Below are 26,597 nucleotides of genomic sequence, written 5' to 3'. Positions count from 1 at the left end.
ATAGGAGATGGACCATCTGCCTTGTCTCACCTTACAAAACCTAGGAACCATTGCAAGGTTCAGAGTACTAGAATGGAGAGGCCGCTATAGGGTGCCACCAGTGACCTGACATAAAGTGGTCTAGGATTTGCCAACGCTTTAAATGCATAACAAAGTGCTTTAAATTAGACTCGTCAGCTAATTGGGAACCAATAAAGGTCTAGAGGAAGATTAGAATCTGAGGAGTGCTTAGAAAGATGAAGAAGCAGCCGGGCAGCACAATCTGAACTACTTGTAGTCCTTTGAGTGCATCCTTTGTTATCCCCAGAGAGTGAATGTTATCATAATTAAGCCTAGAAATGATCAGTGCCCGAACAACCGTCTTTTGGGCTAAAACAGGAAGCAGTCAAAGAATTTTCCTTGGCCATCTCAGGGCGCCAAAACAGGAGGAGGCTACTTTAGTGATTGATGGCCCATTGTTGGCTTGTCATCAAGTTGTTGACTACCCGAGCAGGGGTAGGCCGGGTACTCAAATCATCAGGCCAACAGTGAGAATCCCAAGATAAGGCTGATTACCAACAATATGATTTCAAACATTTAACTTAAGAAAATGACTGTTCATTCAAGTCGCCACCTTAGCGAGGAAGGGTTCAGAGTAGCAGAACTACGATCTTATGTAGGAAAAAGAAATACAATAATCTGGGTATCTTCTGCATAAGAAAACAATGTAAGGCTGCAATCTTCCAAAATGCCAGCCAGAGGCCACAGGAAGATGTCAAACAGGGTCGGGCTTAGAGCGAGCCCTGCGGCACCCCACAAAATAAAGGATATGAATTAGAGTTATGTGCCTTGGTAAAGACCTGGAAGGAACAGTCTTGCAAAAAGGTCCATAGCCAGGCCAAGGCCAGGTCTTGTATGCCCAGATCCCCTAGCCTTTGAATGAGCAATTGGAGAGAAACGTTATTCAAAGCAGCACTAAGTTCTTACAGAATCCAAGTCGCCATACCTCCCCTATCAAGCTGAAGTCTAAGATGCTCAGTGACATCCAGAAAGGTGGGTTCACTGCTATGACCAGCCCTATATTCCAATTTTGGACTGAAGAAAACAATTGGTGTCCATAAAGGCTGACATTTGCTGTTTAACATGCCTTTCTAGAATGTTTGCAAATAGCGGCAAAAGCAAAATGGCTGACAGTTAGACCAATTACGAACATTGAGATTAGGTTTCTTCAATAAAAGTATCACCCTAGCATGTTTCCAGGCTTTATGAAGTAATCCCTCCAATAGTGAGTTATTGAAAAGAGTGATTAAAATGGAAAAAGTTGGAGACTCAATTTGCTAAAAAAAGAAGCATGTAGAGGGCCCAGTGGTAAACTGAATTCAATAAAAAGACAAAGAGTGCTCAGTAGAGGCAAAGGTCCTCAAGAAGCATGGAGAAGAGATGGGGAGATGACAGCACCACTCTCATGCAAAGGAGGGAAGGAGGCCTGGATATCAGCCACTTTTTTGCTAAAAAAACTGCTAAATCATCACACTGAGTCTGTAAAAGTATGGGATAGGAGAAACATTGGCAAGATCTGTTAAGGATTTAACAATTAGAAATAACAATCTGTGGCAACTCTGGGCCAAAGTGATTTTATCAGAATAAAAGGAGACCCGATCTGAGCAACACTCTTAACGATCAGCCATCAGAGCCATCTTATACTTAATCTTTTCCTCCTGATGGTAGATTTTACACCAGGCCCTCTCTAAACCCTTGCAGCTCTTCTTTAACCCAAGTAAAGAGCCATTGAACCATAGGTTGGGGGAAGTGATCCAGAATTAGCCCTGGGTTTAAGTGGCAGCACAGAATCAAGGGGTCGACCAAATACAGTTGTCAATGACACTGGAATCAACATCCACTGACCGACTCAATTCTGGTGCAGTTGCCTGTAGAAGGGAACTAAAAGTAGTAGGATTAAATTTAGACCAATGTCTAGAACAAGTAACAAAATCACGAGGCTGATAGTTTAAAATTGTATTTGAAATGCAAAACGGTAATGCAAAATGATCATGCCAAAACATAAAAATCGGGCTATCTATTGATACTGTCCTCAAATTAGGGAATATAGGGTCAAGTAGATATCCCTTTGTATGTGTAGTAGGTTGTGTAGTAGATGCACATCTGATGCTTAACTACAAGCCACCAGAGAAGAGGCAAAGCAGCAATTTGGACCATCAAAGTAAATAATAAATCACATAAAATATTAATATTAGAGTAAGAATATAAGGGGACAGAGCTTCCAACAGCAGAGAACACCAACTACCCATCGGTCCTGGGAGAACGGTAGATCAAGGCACCAGAGAAGGTGAAATTCCTAGTTAAGCACAGTGAAAAAAATAACACTCACAATCTGAGGGTTGCAGCTTCTCCATTTGACATTGAAACTGCTCCTTAAAGATTATCGCAACCCCGCCATCTTTCCTATCCAGACTATCCAGTCTCAGCATGCAGTAATCCGCAGGTATGGAGGCAATAATCTCAGGCATAGATGCAACATTAGGCCAGGTTTCCCATCAGAGAAACTGTGTCTGGCAAATTATCAATTAAACAAATGTAAAACTTCCAGCAAATAGTTAACAAAAGAATGGTAATTAATGTTAAGGAAACAATAAGTAGTACATCTAGATTTCATCTGAGGAGCAGCCACATAACTCCTACTGGATGTTATAGAGTGGGAACTAAAATCCCTTATCACCAGCTCAATAGTTAACTGCCTAGCTGCCATACCAAAATCACGATGCTAGCAGAATACAGAGAAAGTTTAATGGCAAAAGTTGACAAACATACCTCCGATGTTGCGAGGTGCAAACGTTGCAATTGAGTGGCCGGATACGGCCCTCTATCTGGGACAAATGGACCAGCTTTGTTGGCCCCTAGTCCCATTCAGGTGCGAACGGGTGCAGGCAGACTTGCCTTTGGCAGTGCGCCTGCTGTGCGTGTCCGTGCTGTGTCCGCACCACGGCCACGTTTTTATAGGGCATGGGCCGGGAGCATGAGGCAAGAGCCCACAAGAAAACATGAGGGAGTCGCGCTGCTCTAGGATGCGGCTCAATAAAAAAGGCTGACTGAACTGCACCCATCTGTGAGAGATGCGGAGCAGAAACAAATCACACAGAAAAAGGAAATTAAAGAGCAATGGTTAAAAATGATCGGCCCCAAATCGACAAATTCACCCAGATTGCAGCAATTAAAATAATAAAGGAGCCAATCGTTTTACCGCGAATTATTAATTTAAGAAATTTAAAAATGGTCAAATGTCATTCCCCTCTATACTATGGCTCACATTTACAAGAAAGTGGCACATCATAGATGATGCAGCCCTTTCTTGAGCCCCCCTACCAGCACCTAACAACACCAGCGTTGAGCTATATTTATGATATGGTGGACTGTGGTGATCGTTAGTACAATAGCATCAACATTTTTGACTCTCTTGTGGAGCTTTGCTACATTAGTGTCAAAAATGTTGATACAAGTGCAGCAAATTGCAGGGAGGCCCATTGACTACAATGGGTGCGTCATTTTCACGCCTGCTCTGAGCAGGCATTGAAAATGATGGAAAAAATCGGCACATTGAAATCTTGTAAATTTTAGTGTGCCATTTGTTTGGTCTCCCAGCGCTGAAACACCCCCGTTGCATACATTATGCTTGGAGCAGGCATAATGTGGTGCAATGGGCTGCAAAGTGGCGCAATGGAAGCATTCTCCACTTTGTAATTCTGGCATGGCAGAAAAGCCAACTGAGCGCCACCTTAGCATTAAAAAAAATGACTCTTTGGCAGCTCTGAGGTGGCGCAAGGGGCTTGTAAATATGCCCCTGTGTGTTTTCTTTGGCAGTGCATTGACCCCCAAGTAAATGCCCCGTCCTATCCACTTCGTTCTCCTCCTTTACAACATCATTGTGTCCCAAACACTTTTTTCAAACTTTTTAAAAATGTATTACTCCTGCCCTCAAGGTTATACACTGTCCCCACCCATTCCCCACTGCTTATCTCTTAGCCACTCAACACCTTCTCCTTCATTGTACCCCCTGCACCCTGTACCCTTGTGGTTTTTAAAACAACATCTTTTATTTTACTTTTGGAGAGCTCAGCAGCTACCATTTGTAGCCAGGAGACTCTGTTTCCAACAAACGTTCTTTTGAGCAGATACAAAACCATTTTATTTAACTACCACTCAAAATGCCCCCATTCATCTTTGAACATAAATAAAAAACATTAAAAAGACTCACATCATTCAGTAAGTGTGCGCATGCGTGGTAATGCATTCACTTGCATACCTTATCTTGCAGCTGCACACATAAGGAATGACACCACCTTCTGCTTCATCATAATATGTGCACATTTTGTGTCGAGTCTTTCTTCTTTTCTTTTTTTGCCGATTCTGTGATTCTGCACTGCATCCGCAAAAGGCACTGGCAAACCTGAAAGGTCAAAAGGGCGAAACCAATTGGCTTTGGCACAGCTTGTTTCAGGTGGTTTAGATTTGATCCTGGATGTTAGTTTGGCAGCTTAAAAGGTTAATGCCCCAATTACTTACCAGTAATCTTCACTAGTCTTAGTCCTACTCAGCCTTGACACAGTCTTTAACCAAGAGGTTTAGTTTCCAGTCCCAGGACCTCAAACAAAACAGGAAATGCCACAAGCCCCATCCCCTCCACTGGGAACAACAAGAGTATAGCCTTCCCTCTGTAAACCCTTTAATACTAAACTTCTATCAAAAGGCCACCTTCAAAGTGATTACTAAGGACTGGATCGAGGACGAGTAGGACTAAGAGCAATGAAGATAACAAGTAAGTAACCAGGGCATTACCTCTACTTCCCTCATTCTCGGCCCATTCCTTAACCATAAAGTTATGCCAAATCAGAGTACAGGCCTTTTGAGAAACCAGAAGAGTCAGGCATAATGACACACTAAGGGCCAGATGTAGCAAATTCCCAAATTGCGACTTGCAATTTGCGAGTCCCTGCGACTCGCAAATTGCAAGTCGCAATTTGGGATGCAGAAAGGTGTCACAGACACCTTCTGCGAGTCGCTATGGGGTTGCAAAGACCCACCTCATTAATATTCATGAGGTGGGTCGCAATTTGCGCCCCCATAGCGACTCTGGGCACTCACGGGGATGGAGGCCTGCTGGGAACAGCAGACCTCCATGTCCGTGACTGCTTTTAAATAAAGCAGTTTTTTTTTTTCCAAGTGTAGCCCGTTTTCCTTAAAGGAAAACGAGCTGCACTTAGAAAAAAAAACCCGAAACCTTTAGTTTCGGATTTTTTCAGGGCAGGCAGTGGTCCCTTGGACCACTGCCTGCCCTGAAAAAATATTTTTGGGTCCAGTCACAAAGGGAAAGGGGTCCCATGGGGACCCCTTCCCGTTTGCGAGTGGGTTACCATCCACTTCAAGTGGATGGTAACTGCAACGTACGCGGTCGCAAATTGAATTGCATACCACTGCGACTCGCAAATAGGAAGGGAACACCCCTTCCTATTTGCCACTCGGAAATGCATTTTGCGAGTCGGTTCCGACTCGCAAAATGCATTTCTACATAGCAAACACGCATTTGCGACTCGCAAACGGTGATTTTCGCCGTTTGCGAGTCGCAAAGTGTTTGCTACATCTGGCCCTAAGTGATTTAATGTCACAACAGCTCCTGAACAGTAGCCAGCAACAAACAGTACTCAGACATTCAGTGAACACTAATTGTAAAACACCAGAGCCAAAATTCTTGTGTCCCTGTAGCAGTTCATGCAACCTCAATGCTTAACAAAAGTGAGCTTTGAAGCCCAGGTTCCAGCTTACAAATCTCCCCCAAAAGGGACAACTTGCAGTTCAGCCCAAGAAGGAGCCACCCCATTGGTGAAACACCCATGCAGACAAACAAGTGGGGTCAGACCAGAGCTAGTATATGCCAAAGCAATAGTCTCCTTGATCCAGAGACTCAACATCATCTTGGATGCCTTCTACTTCTTCCTTGTGATGCCAAACATGATGAACAAAGAATTACGGGCCAGATGTATTATATTTCCAATAGCGATTACCAAATTGCGTTTTTTTGCGAATCGCAATTAAGTAATCGCTAATGGAATGTATAAAACTCCAGGAGTTTCATATAACGATTCGCAAGGGCTTGCAAATGGACCTACCTCATTAATATTCATGAGGTAGGTCGCAATTTGTGACCAATTGCAAATGGCTACAATTACAGGGGTGGTGGCCTTCTGGGCTCAGCAGATCACCATGTCTGTGATTGCTGTTAAATAAAGCATTTTGTTTAAATGCAGCCCGTTTTCCTCAGAGGAAAATGGGATGCGCTTAAAAAAGAAAAATTAAAAGTTTTCCTCTCATTTTTTCAAGAGAAGACAGTGGTCCATGGGATCACTGCCTGCTCTTCAAAAAATGTTTTCACTACCATTCACAAAGGGCAAGGTGTCCCTTGGAGACCCCTTCCCGTTTGCAAATGGGCTACCACCAATTTGCAATTGGTGGTAACTGAAATTGTTTTGCAACCGCATTCACAGTCACAAAACAATCATACATACCTCTGAGATTCGGTATTAGAAAGGGACGCCTTTCACACACCTCTTCCTAATACTGAAATGGTATCCAGTCGCAAATCCAATTTCAGATTCGGTAACTAGCTACTGAATTGCAGTTTGGATTTGATACATACCAGAATGCATTTTTGTGATCACAAATGGGCCGTTAGGCCATTTGCGTTCGCAAACAAGTTTGATACATCTGGCCCTACATTTCCTGTAGGCTTTGGATCTGTCAAGGTAAATCGAGAGAGCACATTCACCATCCAACAAATGCAATATAGATTCCTCAGCAGAAGAGGGATTAGGATAGAAAGTGGGAAGAATTAGATGTGTCTTAGGAGCGCCTGGGCCATTAAGGCTCCACCACAATCACTTCGACCTTCTCCTGCTGAATCCTGCACAAGTCTCTGGATCACAGGAATGGGAAGAAAGGCAAACAGAAGTATCCGGGGACAAGCCACCTGAAACCTGGAGCAAAACCTCGGAAAAAGTGCACTGTGCCTGAATGCAAAAGAGTCCCGAAACGGGAGGCCAAATCTCATGCAAATTTCCCTGAAAACGGTCTTTGTCAGCTGTGAATACTGAGAAGGGGGAATCTTTTAGCTCAGTGTGTCTGCCACCACATTGTCCTGACCCTTGATGTGAACCGCTGTCAATGATAGAAGACGAGTTTCTGTCCACTGACCCAAACTGCGGGCCAACTTGTTTAGTGATCAGCAACATGTACCCCGATGATTAGTATGTCACCATTACTGTGTTGTCTGATCTTACCAACACATGCTGGTGGAGCAGGTAATGATTGAAAGGACGCAGAGCTCAGAACACTGACACCAGTTCTTTCCATTATGATGACCTCCTTGTTTCTGTCGCAGACCATTTCTCTGAGCTGAGAGGGAGCCCAATGATGCTCTCCAACCCAAATAGCTAACATCTGTTGTCATCACCAGTAGCGGGTCTGGCTGCATCACCATCCCCTTGCAAAGGTGGTCCTTGACCATCCACCACTGCAGAGACAGTTTGACTTCCATGAAGACAGGAACCAGACAGATCAGGTCCTTAACAGATAGGGACCCCTGGGTGATCAGATGGAACAGGAGGGGTCTCATATGAAATCTCCCCCATAGAATTGTAAAAACCATTGCCACCATCTAACCCTGAATCTTCAGCTAGTGAAACAGGGAGGCTGACTTGCTTTCCATGAGGTCCCCTAATAACCCCAGGAGTTTCACCATCCTGTCTGTTGAGAGAAACACCTTGCCCTGCTGAGTGTCAAACTGTGCTCCAATGTACTGAAGATCCCTGGAGGGGATAAGATGACATTTTGGAAGGTTCAGGAGGAATCCATGATGGCTTAGTTTAGCAATGATCAGAGACAAAAGGCACTTGAGAAGTGTAGGAGATGGATCGTAGACCAACCAATCATCCACATAAGGGAATACTGAGACCCCTTGAGATGAAGATGCTCCACCAGGGCCCACCATCTTTGTGAAAACTCCTGGAGAAAACCTGAGGCCAAATGGAAGCACCATGAACTACTAATGTGTTCCCCAAACAAAGAACAAGCAGACTTTTTGATGTCTGGTGCACATCAGTATGTGTAGCTAGGGGACCATCAAATCCAAAGTGGCCAACCAGGCTTTCAGTTCTATCAAAGGAACGATCCTCTGTAAGGTTTCCATTTTGTAGAGTATCTACTTAATGAACTGATTCAAAGTTTTCAGATCCATTACAATTGGTAACCCTCCATTGGCTTTGGGGATGAGGAACACAATAGAGTAAACTCCTTGTCCTTCTTTCACCTTTGGAGTGGGGACGATTGCCTTCTTCTTGACCAGGTTCCAAATGCAGTCTCTCAAAGCCACCGTATTTTCGAAAGGTCTTTGAAATGGGGTGATAATGGTCCCCGACAGAAACAGAGGGGTGCTGAACTAGATTTGATATCCCCATTGCAGAACCTCTAGAACCCACTTGTCTGTGGTTGTAGAGCATCATGCCTGTAGGAAATGTTGAATTCTTCCCACTAACCACTTCCCATGTTGATCCTCCCACTAACCTCGTACTCTGGACCATCTGTTACCCCTATCCCGGAATAGTCTGGTGCACTGATTGGTGTTCTTGGGATTATGTTTCCCTTTCTTCTTAAACGTTCTGGAGGAAATTGTGGGAGGAAACTTCTGTCACATTCTGCTACCACCTAGAAGGTTGCCTGAATGATGCAGACAAACTGGAATGCGTATGCTCCTTAACTACCTTATGAAGTTTTACCTCCAACTCAGGACCAAACAATGTATCCCCTATATATGGCATTCTCAGCGCTGAAGACTTCTGAGCAGGTGGTATTCCAGTCCTTCAAAAATAAATTCCACCTTGCAACCAAATATCCGATAACAACTAAATCTGTTTCTCCATGTTTTCCAACTGTTCTTTAAAGTCTGACAATAACGATTGTGCTGTTAAGGCCACATATATTCCACTGCAAAGAGCCAAGTGGGAACCAGAGTAGAAATTCTTTAAGGCTCCATCCACTTTTTTATCTGCTGGTTCCCTGAGAACACTCTCCTCTGACATCGAAGAATGACCCACAAGACTCACCACCGCAGCGTCTACATGTACAGTGTCAGGAAGCGTCTCCTCCATCCGTTCCAAAGGATATAAATTGGACATAAAGCTGGGAATATTGATTTTATCAGGGTCCTTCCTCTCATTAAAAACCACATCCATAACATGCTGGTGTATAGGAATTCCCACATTTAGAGGTTTTTTAAATTGGTGCAAAACAGCATCCTTTCAAGTCTCCACCACCTCCTCCGAAGGAAACCCCATGTTATTCTTGATGTTGGCAAGCAACTCAGGCAACATCTCCTCTGAGACATATTTGCACTTGTGATCAGGAGGACGAGGGGAAGAATCACCCGATGGGCCAGAGTCAGATAAGTCAGTCTGCAAACTTTCAGATTCTGAAGGATGGTTTCCTTTTTCGTTTTTTTTTTTAATGAAACCAGTGTCTCTGTCACTAGTTTCTTGAGGAACTCCGCATCTGTTGAGGATTTCCTCTTCTTAGGAAGCAAAGGAGAAGATGACCCACTGGATGAAGAAGAAACAGGAGAAGGGGACAAATTCCTCCTCTTTACCAAATGCTTGCCTGTAACTTACAAGAAAAAGCACCTTCGTCACAGAACACACCACAACACTGAGCTCTAACTCACCAAGTGTATAAATACAGTAAGTGAGAAAAAACACTGAGCTCGCCTCTGGCGGTAATGAAAACAAAAACACTAGAGTGCGCCCAAGCGGGCAGAGCACATGCATAGACCTTTCTGCCATGTACAGCTTCAACATATAAGCTTGTGCAGTGACCACCGACATGCCTGGAAAAACAGTGCATGTGGCCACTGAGAATGCTTAATGCTGGCAGGGAAACCAAACCCCAAGCACAGCCTGACAAACTTAACAAGTACATTTGAGAGAGAAAGAATAGGCCTCAAAGGCCCATACCTGCCAAAACCTAACCAATCACTGCTGGGGGATCGAGTCTATCACTCCCCACCAGCACTGCTCCTGCATTGTTAGGATGAACTCCTCCAAGCCCACCAGGGAGAGAGAACCACCCTACAATGTAGAGTGCAGATGCCCAGCAACCATGCTGTAGCATTCCCTATCCCAGTCCGCAGGACAGGAAACAAACCAGGAGGTACTGGGGAGGGTTTGCTCTTTTAGTTCCCAGTGGAGGGAGTGGGGCTTGTGACATTTCCTGGTTTGTTTCCTTTCCTGGGTTGGTAACTAAACCTCATGGTTAAGGACTGAGATGAGGACGATGGACAAAGAGGTAATCACTGTTTTCAAGAGTCCAAAGAAATGTACTGGCAAGAGAACAACGGGCCAGATGTACAAAAATGCAATTTTTCATTTCTTAAATAGCGACTTCATAGAAATCCCTATTTGGGAAATGCGAAATGCTATGTACAGAGATAACAATTTCCTAATAGTGATTCCCACAAATTAGGAATCGCTTTTAGGAGATTTGTATTTAGAAATCCCATTGCATTTGAGTCAATAGGCTGGTTTTGCATTTCCAAAATAGCAATTTCTTACTAAGAAATTGCTATTATTTAAGAAATGCAAAACCAGCCTATTCTTAAGAAATTGCTATTATTTAAGAAATGCAAAACCAGAGATAGCAAAAGGCTCCCTTGGTGCACCCCAAAAATATGGTGCACCTGTATAGCACACATATGCCTAAGGGGCATGTGGGTGCTCTATTGCAATTAAAAAAAAAGACTTTGGGGTGTATTTATTAAATTGCACCTGGTTACTTACCATGGACTTCAAGCCAGTGGTAATTGCATCTCCTAAATGCCTAAGTCGCATTTAGGAAATGCTTAGTACATCAAAATAGAAATCGCAAAAAGGGAATCCCTATTTGCGATTTTCTATTCTGGGAATAACCAATTGTGATTTCTACAAGGTAGGAATCGCAATTTGTTTTCCCCAGGTAGAAATAGCAACTTGCAATTCCTTAAGGCTCTTTGTACATAAGAAAAGGCCATTTTGAATTTCTTAACGGCCCGAAATCCCGACGACAAGAAATACAGAAGGGCTTTGTACATCTGGAAAATAAGCTGGTCTGTACAACAAACTAAAACATTAGTCAGGCGGATTTGGTTCGCCCAAAATATTTGTTAAGTTATGTTCCTGTTCTAAATGCACAAAATGGTTTACGTGACACTATTTCATTGGTGTAATTTTATGCAGAATTACTAAACGTTTTGGGTGTTGGGCTATAGAAACGTTAAAAGTAACCTTGCCTGACACTTTTATTGTGCCTCGTTAATTGTGCCGTTTTTTTCCAATTCCACCCCAGCTCATATTTACCCACCTAGAAAGGATTTGCATCCAAGTAGAATGGTCAAGGAATAGTGTGTGATTGTTTTGTTTGAAGTTTGAATACGTGTTTTCGGACTTTGGCAGGCGCAGCAAGGCACCCAGTCCCCAGTTTTTATTAAGTTTTGCAGAGTTCTTACCCTTAAAGTGCAATTAAGTTTTTAAGAGAATTTCCTAAGTGTATGTAGAACGAAAGCCTCTTGGTGTCGCTCAGATCACTAATCAAAATCATCAGAAGAGATCTTAACATAAATTTTTAATCACGCATACTCTCTTCTGTCTGTTAAAGTCCTACATTCCAAAAGAATGAGACCTGAAATGCCTCAGCGTTAGTGAGAAAGAGCAACCTTTAACCTTCCTCGATAAGATCTGCACTTCAGTGGAACAAGTTCACCTCTCTCCCTTCCAATATGATTTGTGAGGATTTGTTTTGGAGTATTGAATTATGTGGCACCTGGTCACACTGTAGAAGGTGGTCATTAGGCGCATGCGGCAGCAAATGAGCCTTTTGCAAAGGACCAAATAAACCAACAGACAGGAATGCAGCTTCCAGCAGGATTAAGATTTGAGCCCTCAGGTGAAGAAGGCCACGTGTGACGTCAGGCTCTCTGCGAATCCCTGGGCCTCCTCTCAGCAGCTGGGGTTTTGACAGGTTCCTCTAAAATATTTACGAGAATGCAATAATGCTTGTAAATCCTTTTTTGTAAGCAATGGAAGCTTCATGAGAGGCTTGGGTTGAACGATTCATTCCATCTCTTTGCTTTGATCTCACGTCTACCCACTTAAAAGTGGCCATTAGAGAGAAACACTGCAACGCACACACCGTGCTAGGGACTGACATTACCACAGACATCTCAACTCACAGGTTGCATGGCAAGATTGTTCCCTGTTTCGGAACCAATAACAGCAGGGCGATAAAAGCGTTGTGGATGCCTCACCATCACCGTGAGTGATATTTTTCACGAGGATCTGATAAGAGGCATCGGTGGCTGGATTCACAAAGCCATTTACGCTCCTTACTTCAATTCAGGTGCGCAAACATCCTGATTTACAGGTGTAAATTCGTATTTGCAGGTCACAAAACAAGAATGTTTATACTCACGTGAAATACCGCAGTATGGTGTACAGCGGTGGAGAGTGTGCTTCGCACAGTTAGTCAACAGCGACAAACATGAGTTTGTGGGTATTAACTCCGGTTTGCAAGAAATATTCTCACCATTAACACAATAGAAGCTGTAATCTTGTCCAGGACAGGAGTAAATCTAAATCTACTGTGGAAATTGGGTCTAAACAGTAGTTTCGCCACAGGTAGGACAAATTATATTTGTCTTTTTATATGCATTTACTCATGTATACATGCTACATTTGCGTTAACGCACGTGTAACTCATTTGAACAGTCCTGGAAAGCTATGATGATAGAAACAGTGATACAACTGCTTCAAAAGTAAGTGAAAATCTATTGTAAACAACAATCTTTTTCTAGAATTGGACTATGGAATTCAGTTCCACAAACCTAAGCTCATCACTTACAGTCAGACATCTGAGTCAGTAAACACTGGCAGAATCAATTACATTAGGTTGGTAAACCTGCATGCAAGGTACAGTATAGCCATCTTCAGTACCACCACTGAAACTAACTGTGGCAAATTTAAAAATTAAAAATATCCTGCTGGGAACATGGTAGGAGTGACACAACTATCATAAAAAGCAATACACCGCAGCCTCAGCGCAAATACTGCCAGTATCTAAATGCTCAAAATTAAATTAACATTAGAAAGAGGTCAAACAAAGCAGAATAACAACTTGTGCCTAACGTCCCTCGACAGTGGGAAGGCTGAAAATGATCTGCTGTTGAAAAATATATTGAAATCTAGTAGATAACGAACCTCTGAACTCCCCTGCATCAGAGGTGGTGACACTGCTTGAACTCGTTTTCATCATTGTTCCGTGTCCAAAAATTCTTCATTGGGGGCATGCACTGGCTTAATTAAAATGGCAGTAGACGTGTTGCTCTGGTGCCTTCATTAGTTCAGAGCTTTATTCTGTAGCTTTCTCTTATCCTCCTATACCCACAAAAGGTGTGAACAGGCGACTTCCAAATGTTTAATTAGTTTATAAAATGTGCCAGGGCCCTTCTCATAAGTCCACTGGATCTTGCTGTCTATGCCAATGTTGCAAACGCCAGCAGCAACACAACTCTTAACAATCACACTCCCACGAGATCGACAATTCGGACTATTCCGGGCCACCCAAAGCTAAAAGAATGACCTGGGCAGCAGGTATTACACATTTTTACTGTATATTGAATATTAAAGACTCATTTCAAAATTATACAAACAGAATCACTGTGTGCTGAACTGTCATGAGTGCTATCATTGCGGGTAGCGTTAAGCATTTGTTGTACACACACAAACAATAAGTGAAAACACACACTCAATGACTTAACTCCAGACCAATAGGTTTTGTATAGAAAAATATATTTTGTTAATTTATTTCTAGAACCACAAGATTCAGTTTGCAGGTAAGCACATTAAATGAAAGGTACTTTGCATAGGTAAGTTCAGGACTTTGAATCACATTGACAATGCATACAGTTTTCTGTAAAATTGCAAAAAGCTATTTTAAAAGTGGACACTGCACTTTTTTAATAGTTCCTGGAGGAGGTAAGTAAAGTGCAGTTTTTGAGGTAAGTAACAACCTTGCAGGTTTAGTCTCTGGGGCATAGGTAGTCCACCGTTGGGGGTTCAATATAACCGCAAGCACCCAGCACCAGCAACACAGGGCCGGTTAGGTGCAAGGGCAAACAAGAGCCAAAATAATGTGGGCCCGCATGGAGACAGAGGGTACTCCGGTTCCGGTCTGTTTGCAGGCAAGTACCTGCGTTGTCAGAGGGCAAACCAGTGGGGTTTAATGGAGCATTTGAGGGGCCCCAAGTAGGCACCAATCCCACACCCTTAGCGGCACATGGCGGCAGGGTGCAGATTGCAAACAGGGCATCGGGTTTCCAATGAAATTCTATGAGGTTACCCCGGGGGTCACTTAGGCGCTGCAGCCAAGGCACAGGGGGGCATCTCGGGCAAGCCACTGACTGCATAGGGAGGAGAGCTGCCTGCTGGTCGTAGCCGCACTGGTGGTCAGTTTCTCCTGAATCTGGGGGCTGCGGGTGCAGTTCTTCTCCAGGTGTCGGATATCTTTGTCCCGATCAGTCGAGGTCAGGGGGGTCCTCAGGATTCCCCCTGCAGGCGTCATCGTGGAGGGGTGGAGAGGTCCTCCCAGGGTGGACACTCAGTTGGAATCGCCTGGGGATCCTCTCTGGCTAGTTGGGCCACCTGGACACAGACTGTGGGCATCGGGTGCAGAGTGTTTTAGGACAGGTCTGCAGTCCACAGGAGTTTCTTGGTCCTCTGTGATGCAGGCAGTCCCCTGGAGGCTTTTCAGGGGTCGCTGGACCTTCAGAACGCATTGTTCTCCTTTTGCATCTTTTTGAAGCAGGAGACAGGCCGGTAGGGCTGGGGCTGAGTCAGTTGTTGTCTCCTTCTCTTCTCTGCAGGGTTTTCAGTTCAGCAGTCTTTCTTCTTTCTTGAGGTCTTCAGGAATCTGGTGAGCTAGGTTCAGGGGGGCACTTAAGTTCTAAATTTAGGGGCGTGTTAGGGTCAGGGGGCACTACTGTCCCTGAGGGTGGCTACATCCTCCTTGTGCCCACTCCCTTTGGGGAGGGGGGCACATTCCTCTATTGGTACTAATCCTCCAAAGCAAGATGAAGGATTTCTCAAGAAGGGGGTCACTTCATCTCTGGATACCTTAGGGTTGGTCCTGGCTGAGGGATTGACTCCTCCTTGTGTTCCCTCCGGACTTGCCACCAAAAGTGGGGCTGTGTCCGGGGGAGGCGGGCATCTCCACTAGCTGGAGTGGTCTGGGGGCACTGTAATCCGAGGCTTGAGCCTTTGAGGCTCACCGCCAGGTGTTACAGTTCCTGCAGGGCAACGTATGAAACACCTCCACCCAGGACAGGCTTTGTTTCTGACCACAGAGTGCACAAAGGCACTCACCCCATGTGGTCAGAAACTTGTAGCAGGCTGGCACAGACCGGTCAGTCTTACACTGCCAGTTGGGATAACATACAAGGGGCATCTCTAAGATGCCATCTGTGTGCATTTTTCAATAAATCCCACAGTGGCATCACTGTGGGTTTATTGTGCTGAGAAGTTTGATACGAATCTTCCCAGTATTCAGTGAATCCTTTATGGTGCTGTGGAGTTCGTAATGACAAACTCCCAGACCATATACTAAATAGGGCTACACTGCACTTACAATGTCTAAGAATGGACTTAGACACTGCAGGGACATATTGCTCATGCAGCTATGCCCTCACCTGTGGTATAGTTCACACTGCCTTAGGGCTGTAAGGCCTTCTAGAGGGGTGGCTTACCTATGCCACAGGCAGTGGTTTGTGGGCATGGCACCCTGAGAGAGGGGCCATGTTTACTTAGCCTTTTTATCCCCACCAGCACACACGAGCTTCAAGGCAAGGTGCATGTGCTGAGTGAGGGGTCCCCATGGTGGCATAATAGCTGCTGCAGCCCTTAGATGCCTTCCCTGGCCACAGGGCCCCTGGTACCATGGGCACCTTTTACAAGTGACTTAGCTGTGTGCCCGGGCTGTGCCGATTGTGGGAACAAAGGTACAGTTTGTAGGGAAAGAACACTGGAGCTGAGGCCTGGTTAGCAGGGTCCCAGTACACTTTCAGTCAAAGTTAGCATTAACACTAGGCAAAAAGTGTGGGGGGGGTAACAGGGGTATTTTCCTACGCATTACATCTAGATAATCTTCTGCAGGAGGTAAGGGTGTAGAATATCAAGTTTATGAACTGTTGCAAAATCATAGAGGTGTAGTGGGCAATTGTTCAGGTAGGTCTAGTATTTGGAGAGCAGCTGGAAGTGATGAGACAGTGGGTTGAGAAGGTTAATTAAAAGTTACTTTGAGTTTGAGAGGGAAAGGGAGTCGTAGATCTGCATGGGGACTGGTGGTACATCTTAGAAAGAACAAGAGCATCTCAAAGTGGTCTGACTAATTGCATGCAGATGGAGATGCCGCCTAGCTTTAGGTTACACACAATTTAAAGACATTATGTATACTGTGTAGGGGTTTAAAAAACCTGCCAGAAAAAAACTTATTTTATTAATTGTTAAAGGGAGTTAGAGATGACTGATTCCCATTGGATTATTAGGAATGGATGAGATCTAGACACTTCCCAGAAAAATGCATAACCTCAGAACTAAAATAAAACAGGGGGGTGAGTACTGTATTTGCGTGACACCCTCAGCTCATAGTATAGAGCTGTCTGAAGGATGGGGAAAGGTGGCTGCTTTTGGCAGGTCACTTGAAGGAGCATCTATTCACTGGCATTCATAAACGTAGGTAGAATACTTATTGTGCAACTCTCCAGAGAGTGATTGCAGCAGTGTTGTGTCCCTTTTTTCATAGGGGGTACTTTAATCTGGTAATGGACGCAGGGCTAGGGAGAACTAAGCAGTGATATTGGGGACTATAGGCATTTGCACACTCGGTAAGGCCTACTTGTTGGTGATGTAAGCACCTCCTGAATCATTGCTTTTTCTTCTTCCCTATATACATTTTGGTGTATTTTTACTTGAACAACCTAGAAGAGTAGACCAGGGCAAAGTTGGCCCTGCATTGGCATGTACTAAAATATTATTGGTGATGAGTTTCATAGCTGAGACCTCAAAAAGGAAGAAGATAAAGACATTTTAGATCACATTGGTGATATAGGGACTGCATGCATAAGAGGGATATTAAAAAAAACACAGTCATTGAAGCTATTTTGCAAGATCCCCTTACTGAGGTGATAAATAGGGATGATAGAAATGGACAAGGGAGAGTAACTATAGAATAGATTGCATATGACACATAATGAAAGAAGGAACAAGGCGGGAACACTCCTAGTCAGTAAATTTGGAGCTAATCAAACCCAAGGATACATCATGGAAAAAATTGTGGAAAAATGTAATTACAAGGCACTATATGCAGTGGAAATCAAAGAAGGGGTCAAAATGGAGGATTAATTGAAAACCATAAGACTATCCCTACTTTCAGACATAGGGAGACACAGAATAGAAGGCACTAACATGAATGAGGAGTTCCCTATCATAATAGAGGTCCAAGGACTGCTCAAATATATGGTCAGAGTCTAAAATATAATTGCTAATGGTTGACTGACCACTCTGGTGGAGCTCCGACATTCCTTTAAGGAGGCACAGACAATGGCACATTCAATAAGGGAAGCCATGAATTTCTTTATACTGAAGCCAGTGAAAGATCTCAGATAATGTGAACATGGCAGCTTAATGCTCTCCCAAATACTGATTATTACATTTTACAAGGTTGGAGAACTTGAATTTGAATAGTGTAATGTTCTCACTAGTCTAACCTAAATAAGCATGCTTCATTAGACATCAACAAGCTAGCAACAACATCAAGAAGATATGCTTTATCCTTGACATCATTCAGAAGCAACATTAGGAGTCAGTACTCATCTTAGGTAGGGTTGAAAGGGACCTCAATAGCTCGGTGCTGGATGAAATGGGCTTTAGAAGGAAACTACACATTTGCTGCTACTGGGCTATTACTCACTTATCGCTAGGATTACAGTGAAAGGTTGATTGCCAGAGGTGATCCTTAATCAGTGAAACCTGGAGCAATGATATCTCCTGTTTGTGCTGACTTTCACATTCAAACTAAAGCCTGTTGCCTAGAGGAGATTTGATGATGCAAAAGTTAAAGCAATGCAGTTGGGACAGCATGAAAATAATGAGACAATGTTCAGTCATGGCATAATTAAGTCTTTAACATCCCCTTGTGAGACGCTACAACAGCTTCTCAAGGTGACAGAGAAATAAGGAGTGGTAGAAGGCCTCAACGTGGATACTAAGAAACTAGACAAACTCCCACGGGTATTTGACAAGCTGACCCTCGATTGCCTGAAAGCTGAGATCCACTCTTTATAGTCCAAATCCTGTTTAGGCTTATTATGGGTTAACACAGCTAAATTTACAAATATGACCTTGACTGACAAGTATCATGGAAGACTTTGGTGATACTGTAGATAGAAAAGCGAGCCACTGTTAAAATGGCAGTGCCCCAGCAGCTGCTGTACATGTTCGAGACCTTACTTTTATGGACAAGCTGGGAGGATTTACTGAAGCAACATAAATTATGTGACTCCATTATTTGCATGGTTGGCAGTGCAATAGCAGGTGGACTGTTATTTCAAAAAATGTCTGTTACTGCCTGGCCACTTAGCTATGGTAGATGGTAGGATGAAGTAGGGAAAAGGAAAAGGGGTGATGCAGGGATCCTTTGAAACAGCAGCATTATAATAATCAGTGATGTGAACTAGTGGTCTTCATAAGTCTAAAGATGTGACAGGTTAGGCCATGAGCTAGACTCTGCCCTTCACTCCACTATGGGGAAAATCAGTTTTCAGCTCATGGGCTACAAAAGAAGACCTCAAGCATGTGGAAAGAGGGGGCTTTAATAGATTGGAGAATTTATTCCATAAATGGTTCCAAACTCTTTAAGGAGCTTAAACAAAATTACAGTCTGCCAGAATGTGAACACTTAAGGTACATGCAAGACTCTGTACTTTACCAAAGAAGACTTGCAGGTGAAGGGCTCTACATGTCTTACATCATGTGAGAGTTGTGGAAAGACTGAAAAGTACTCTGCCCATGGCTTTCCCTGACAATATAAGTTCTTAGTGACAACTAGATCAGATCACAAGCCACAATATCATGGAAAAAATATTAGGGGCAAGATTTACAAAGACTTTGCATGAGATTTGCTATAAGTTTTTTAATGCAGACCTGACACAAAATACAGGTTGGTATTTGCAAACTAACTTAAATGGTGATTTGTGGCGTTTCTAACCAAATAAATGCAATGCAGTGCAATGTGCTGCCTAACGTTACTTTGCATCATGGAGGCATTCCATGGGTGTTGCATGGGCATTCCTGTGCATCCACACCTGGATGTTGATTCAAATCCACATCTAGAAAGGCTTGTAGACATGGATGTGCACCAAAATCCTGTATCTCCTTGAGGCCGGCCTAATGAGGAGAAATATTTCTGTTTGTTTTTTCCACATGCAGAGAGGTAATTGCCTTTCAGAATATTTTTTTGTACAGGAAGGACCACTTTCTGCAAAAAAAATATTATTATCACACCGCAGACACCATTGCACAAGGGATCCTGCTTTGGCTCATGGCTGCAGCAAGTGCGTCAGCATAAGGAGATAGCAGATCTACACCACTTCTTTCTAGATATGGCCCAGTCCTGCTCTCTCCAGTTCACGCAACACAGCACACTAAGTTTGCTTTGTGCCTTGTGTTTCTTCAAATCTTTGCAAATCTGGGCACAGATGTTCACCTAGACCACAAACAATGGAATGAGATCAGAAACACATACTTTGGATATCTTGCATGGGGACGGGAACGTTTATGCAACATAATTCAGCATTGGAACCTTACACTTGCTTTCCACACATGATTAAAAGGCCCCAATATGATTCCAAAGTAGAACTTTATATAAAATAATCTGTATCTATTTTAATATGATCTTTCTGTCTATGTTTATTTAAATTGGCAATCAGAGGTATAAGGGCAGCTGTAAAACACATTTAATGTGTTTTCTTCTTACTTTACATGTTTAAAGTATGCACTGATAAGGCGTAAAAATACCAACCTGATTTTTCTAATTGTTCTACCACTCATACCCATATAAAACTGGTTAGGCAGACACACTAGGAACTGTATGCGTGCAACTCACAAAACATAAAAAGTACTCTGCTCAGAGGTAATGGAGGGTACAAAATATAGCTAGAATGTTGAATGAGTGGTAAAGGATGTGAAGGGGTGATTACACATGGTTGATTGTGGTGGGTGAGCGCTACGGAAGTGGACCCCTCCTGCAAAAGACTCTCCTTCAGCACCAGTCTATTTTTCTCAATGCCAAGCACGGTTGTGCCTGCCACAGGGATCTTGTTTTGTTTAATGGTCTGCTGTGGGGGAACAGGGATAGAATGTTTTTGAAATAGTTAAACACAGACATGGTGCCATCTGTAAATACAATAAACCAAGGGGAGGTGTTGTGTGGGGATGTAATTTATTTCAATCTACACATATCAATTGAAAAGGTAACAACATCTCTTATAACGAATGGGAACCCATTAAAATGTATTTTACATTTATTACCCAGAAAGCAATTAACCAGGCAATGTGGGCTAACACATACATCTGCACTATTTTCTCTATCGTTTTTGTATTATATGCACTATCTAAAATACTAGTCAGACTCTCTGTAGCGGTATTAGAAGTGAATTTTAGTGGGGGGACACATTAAGCCATAGTTAAACTGGTGGGGGTACTTTATGGGATAAAGTACCCCGTGCTGTACATTTTAGGGATATTGAAGTCACTTAGGAGTTCCATGACCACACAGAGGAACAAGACTGAAAGCCTAGTTCTGTTATAAGAATATGTAACTCTGTGGTGACTTGCAACATCCTTATTATGTACCCCAGGGAGCACTTTATTCCTATTAAAAAGGGGTCACGCCCTGACCTTTCCCACAGACCACTTACATTCTTGGTGTGTGGGTCTTTCATATGAAAAAAAAAGTATAGTTGCAAACACGAATAATAAAAATAGAATGTACAGAATTAAACACATCTAAAAATCTGTTAGCGATTTATCGTGAAAAGATATTAGAATCGGGTTAATACAACTCCGTTTTTTTTAAAGGGTGTAGTATCTTGGAATGTATAGAAACATGCAAAAAGATTCATAATGTTCTAAAAGTACCTTAGGAGGGCAAAAAATGAACATGTTGCTATACGTTTCCCCTTTCTCTTTATCATGGTACAGCTAGAATAATAAAGTCGAAAAATGAAAGCAGTGTTTTGTTTTCCTTCTTGAAACAGCTGCTTTAATTATCATGGCCATAGTCATGGGGGAGGCATTTGAGGGCCAGGTCAACCCATAATTATCTCTGCCCCCCACAAACCACCATGGCACCTGGCTCAGACTAGAGGTGCTGGAATTCAGACAGTGAATGAGCAATAAAAATGTATTTAAGTGTTGTTTTAATCTTGTTACATTTTCTATATGTTCCAATAAAGGTTAAATGTGAGGGTTTGTTTTCTAAAAAAATGCAGCTTATTTTTCTAATGTGGAGACGTTGTTTACTTTCCTTCCTTTGACTGCAAATTGAGAGGATTTATTAAAGTGAACTATGTGACAATCTCTGTGTAACAGGCATGGCCACTTGAATTAGGTGGCAAGAGAGGCCAAATCATGTAGCAATGTTGACTAAATTATTTGGCAAGAAAATACAAATCATGTATCGTAATGCAGCATACTTTCTAATTGCATAATTGCATTCTCTTGTACTTTTTGCACATGTTAGTACTATATGGGCAAAGGTTTCACTTCATTAGTACCAGTTCCATGTCAAAATACACCTTTGTGTAGGACCTTCAGCTGAAAGGCAGAACATGTTACAGAATTTTGAGTTGTTTGAGGTAGAAACAATGTTTTTTGTTAAAAATCTGCGGATTATGGATTATTTAGCAAATGTTTTAAATTCACAATTATGAAATACGTTGTTATCACAGAATCACACAATTTTGCAGCCGCAGAATCTAATCTAATGGCTTTGTCTACAGGGAGTACAAAAATAAATGCCGTAGGACGTCAAAGTGTGCAAATATTTCAACTTGATACACAAGCAGTTACGAATGCACAAATTACGCACATTTGTTTTATAATTCTGAAGTGTGATTAAAGCTAAGATTTTAATAGGATCAGAACAAATCTTGGCGATGTACAAATTATAAATATTGTATTCTATTGTATTGAAATTTGTATAGCACTTCTTACCGCTACATGTGGCACAGAAGCTCTTTCCTACATGGGCAGCAAGCTACACCATATAGCGTAGCGTGTGGCTTACAAGGGCGTTGCCTTTGTTTTGTGAGCCAATGCGGAAAGTGTTTCCATGTCGTTCGTGATGACCACCGATGTACGGTTATAGTGTTATGGTACACAGCACGTAGCCATGTGGAGGATGATGAGGTGTGAGAGACACAAATGCACAGTTTATGGTTTTTCAGAAAGCTGGTAGCTTTGAACAGCTCTCCGGATCCCAATATGATATTTCTTTTAATTACAGTCTGCTTAACTAGCCACTGCACTGGGTTGCCCAATCAGAATTTTTGGGGCATATTTACTTACATTTCATGCAACACAGCAAAGCAACTTGCTGCACTGCTTTGCGTGAAATGAAGACAACAGAAATTTGTCATATTTACAAAGATATGGCACATTTCTACTGTCTCCTATCATTGGTGCAATGTGTGCTGCCTAGCCCCAGTGCTGGCACTTGCGGCGCAGTACAAGAAGGCCTGTGTTACAAGCAAGATTGTTTTTATGCAGGAAAGGACAACTTCCTACACAAAAACAATCCTTAGAGCAATACTCATCTTTCTATGTATGCTGCAGAATGCAGCACACATAGAATGAAGAAGTAAGAAGTAGAAAGAAAAATATTTCTCCTCGTATGCCTCTCTGGGGAAGGCGTAGCATTTTCCCAGGTTTACTAACTTTATGAAATCTAGTAATGCACCACAATCCATGGGTGGATGCCTGAGAATACCCATTGTCCTCCCAGGGAACGCCTTCCTAATGCAAGGTAATGATAGCGATTGCCTCACATTTAACTTGTATTTACTAAACTTTACAAAGCCATGTTAGGGGATTTTGCATTGCTAATTAAATACCAAAAGGATTTTGCATCTGGGCTGTGCCACAAAAGTGACTCTACCCAGATGCAAAAATCTTATAAAAACATTGGAATGTTGGGTCTCTCATGAAAACAATGGGGTGTTCTGGGCTTCTAATGAGCACAGAGGCCGGAGCGCCAACATTACAGTTTTTTGTTCACAGCTGTTACTGTGAACAAAAGCCTTGCAAAGCCCAAGGGGATTTCAGTCCCCTTGGGCTCCGTGAAGCCTTTGTTTGATTTTTTCTAACATTCGGCCCTCTACTGGCAGAATGTGCTAGTAACCTTATAGCCCTTCCTAGATGGGCTATACCGGCCTACAGCTCAGGCCTTTAATGCTGGAGTGAGCCTTTAATGTCTGGTATAGCCCGCTTCGGAGGCTTTAAGGCTACAGTAACTTTGCCCCAATGTACATATCTGTGCCATAGCTTGCATTCTTGGAGAGAGAGAATAGGAGAGATCTGCTGGAATGTTTAATCCTACTATCATCTCATATCTGAAGACATTAAGAGATGAAAATAAGCAGTCAGGGTGTATAGATATTTGGGACCTGAATTCATGGACTCAATTAAAGTCCATCAAGTAACCTACAGTGTATGACAGATCTCTTCAGTTATTCCATGGCTTTTCCTTTATTGATGGCTTGCTAATTGGCTGCACAGTATTGTCGAAGAACAACCCATGTACCACATGTGCCTTAATTGAATGTAAGAGGTGTAAATTAGGGTTGACAACCGGTGAGCGTTTTGGTATTAGTATTAGTATGGACCAGAAACGTTATGTATGAACTGACATAACAATGTAATACCCCAGCGAAGCATAGGTCAGATCTCCTTAACTTATCAGCTAATTAGAAGTACTTTACTTGTTGGGTTGTTTCCAATCTGTGAATTGTAAGCTAAAGATTGAGCTTGAGGGTACAACTGGCTTTCCAGGTTCTGTTGCTGGGATGTTTGGTGGTATAGTTGCCTTGGAAATAGCCATGTTTTATACTATGTTCTAAAGTGTACTGGCTCCTGGATACGCTGAATGCCAGCTAGTAGTGTGTTCTGAGCTTGGCTTGTACTGAGAAGCAGTATGTTCTATGTATTTCTTTTGGTAAAGTGATGTATCATAAGTGATGGAAGCCTGGAGCGCAGTGTCCTGATTTGTTTGCATTGCTTTTATTTAGCTTATTAGTATAGCAATCTTTTCCTTTGGAGGCTCTCGGAACAATACAAAGTCCCTTGAACATTGCCTTCCTTCATATAGGTAGCAAGTGGAGTGATTGCAAGACTGGATTTCTCTTGAGTGGCGGCAGAGAAGAAATCTTGCAACAGTATTTTGGATTAGTTGTATTTTACATAATATGAATGCCAAGGTATAGGCTGTTGGCATAGTCAAGCTTGGAGATTACGAGTGTGAGGATGGCTTGCAGTTTCTGTTGGTTTCCAATGTGTGGAAGGATGCAATGTGGTGTTTCCATTGTGTAGAAGCCACTCTGCTTCGTGATATGTCTGATTCCATGGTTACCACTAGGTTTCTGACTTGTTTTATATTGTTGGAGGGGCATCATGTTCCTTAGACCATATGGAGGGAGGGTGGTATTTTTGTCATTGTCTGCAAGTCACAAGCTCTGTCTTAGCTGTATTTAGCTTTAGAAGGTTATCCATCATCCATGTGTTATGGCCTGAAGGCAGTCATCAAGTTTTAAATTGCAGAGGTCTTTCAGACCATCTAGAACATAATTTGGGTGAGGTTGAATCATTTAATCAGGTTTGGTAAGGAGGCTAGGTACATGTTGAAGTGTAGAGGGGATATGATGGACCCCGGTGGGATGCCACAGTGTTGTGTGTGAGGTGCTGTAATGAAAGGTAGTATGAACACTAGTTTGCATCGCAGTTGAGAGGCCAAGAATTCAGTGTCCATTAGCTGAACTCCTTTCTCACTTTCATATATGGTATGTCAAACAAAAATATGCTGTGTGAAGAGATTGTACAACTGTACAGCACATTTAGTCATGTTGCCCTTGAGACAGAAACTTTTATGACATTTCCTATTCCTGATATGTTTGGCTTCCACTAGCATAATCTACCAGGCTTTCAAAAGCAATCTCCAATCAGGGAACTCAAGATTCCAATATAAAATGGTGCTTTTATCAGCCTATTGTCCCAATCCAGAGTTATCACAAGTCAGGTCGATTTATATTTGACTGACATTGTTCTAGCCCACACTTGCCTGTTTTGAAATATAGCCTGGTGAGGTAATGTATTTGCTCTACAGGTCATTATTTTAGGAGCCAGATACTGCTACAGAGGGGAGTAAATACCCTAACTAGCAGCAGTGTGAATCTGAGAAACCCCAGTATAGTCTGCCATGTCACAAAGGGCTGCTGTAGCAGACTATATTTAAAAAATGGTTTAATATCTAGATGACCCTGTCAGGGCCAACACACTGAGGATTTATCTGCTTGAGCCAAATAGTGTGGAAGCCACAATCAGATCATTTGAGACTGAAATAATTTGTACTATAATTGACCTCCCTAGACCTTACCGCAGTACATCAACTAACATTTTCTGATTTGTGTATATTGTAATATATGATCTCTGTAGTATGAATTTGCTTTTTGAAATGTATTGATTCTTTTCTATCTTATGTATGGTCAAAGCAGATAGATTTCTGTTATCAGATCCTTGGTAATTAATGTACTTAATGCATAACAGTTCGTCAATATTTTGTGGCAGTTTTTTACTGGGAGAAGTGAGGAAAAGCTTGGTGTTAGAAAGTCAATGAATCCTCTCAGATTACGGAACTTTCCTTCTCAGAAATATAGGGAAATCTGTGATTTAGCCAAAGTTTGGTGTTTGCAGGGCATTCTGGCTAAGAAAACACATTGGGATCCACACAGACTACACCTTGTTTTCAGAAATGTTTGGGCCTGAGTGGATGCTGACGAAGCCCTGGCCTAAATACCTCTGCTGCCCTCGTTAAAATAATTAATCAATTTGCATGGCAAAATCTTAATCTTTCTTTGTGTCATAGAGATCTTTGGGAGCCTTTCCTTTCACGGATAATAGCCCAGTCACACAAGTCGTATACTACTGTGATTGGGAGAACAGTAAACACACTGTTTCCCACAGATTTATTTGTGTGATCTACTTTCATTTTGTTTTGCAGTGTAAAGTCCATGTGCAATACAGCAAAACTAAAAATCAGGTTTCAGACTATTGGGAAGAATTTCCCCTGCATACTGAATTTGATTATGGAAAATAAAATGTTTCTGGTGTTCTTACCAGAAATATTTTCTTTTCCATTACTATGATGAC

Source organism: Pleurodeles waltl, chromosome 6 (assembly GCF_031143425.1).
Source record: "Pleurodeles waltl isolate 20211129_DDA chromosome 6, aPleWal1.hap1.20221129, whole genome shotgun sequence".
In the NCBI taxonomy this organism is placed as follows: domain Eukaryota; kingdom Metazoa; phylum Chordata; class Amphibia; order Caudata; family Salamandridae; genus Pleurodeles; species Pleurodeles waltl.
Note: the sequence above shows the minus strand (reverse complement) of the source record.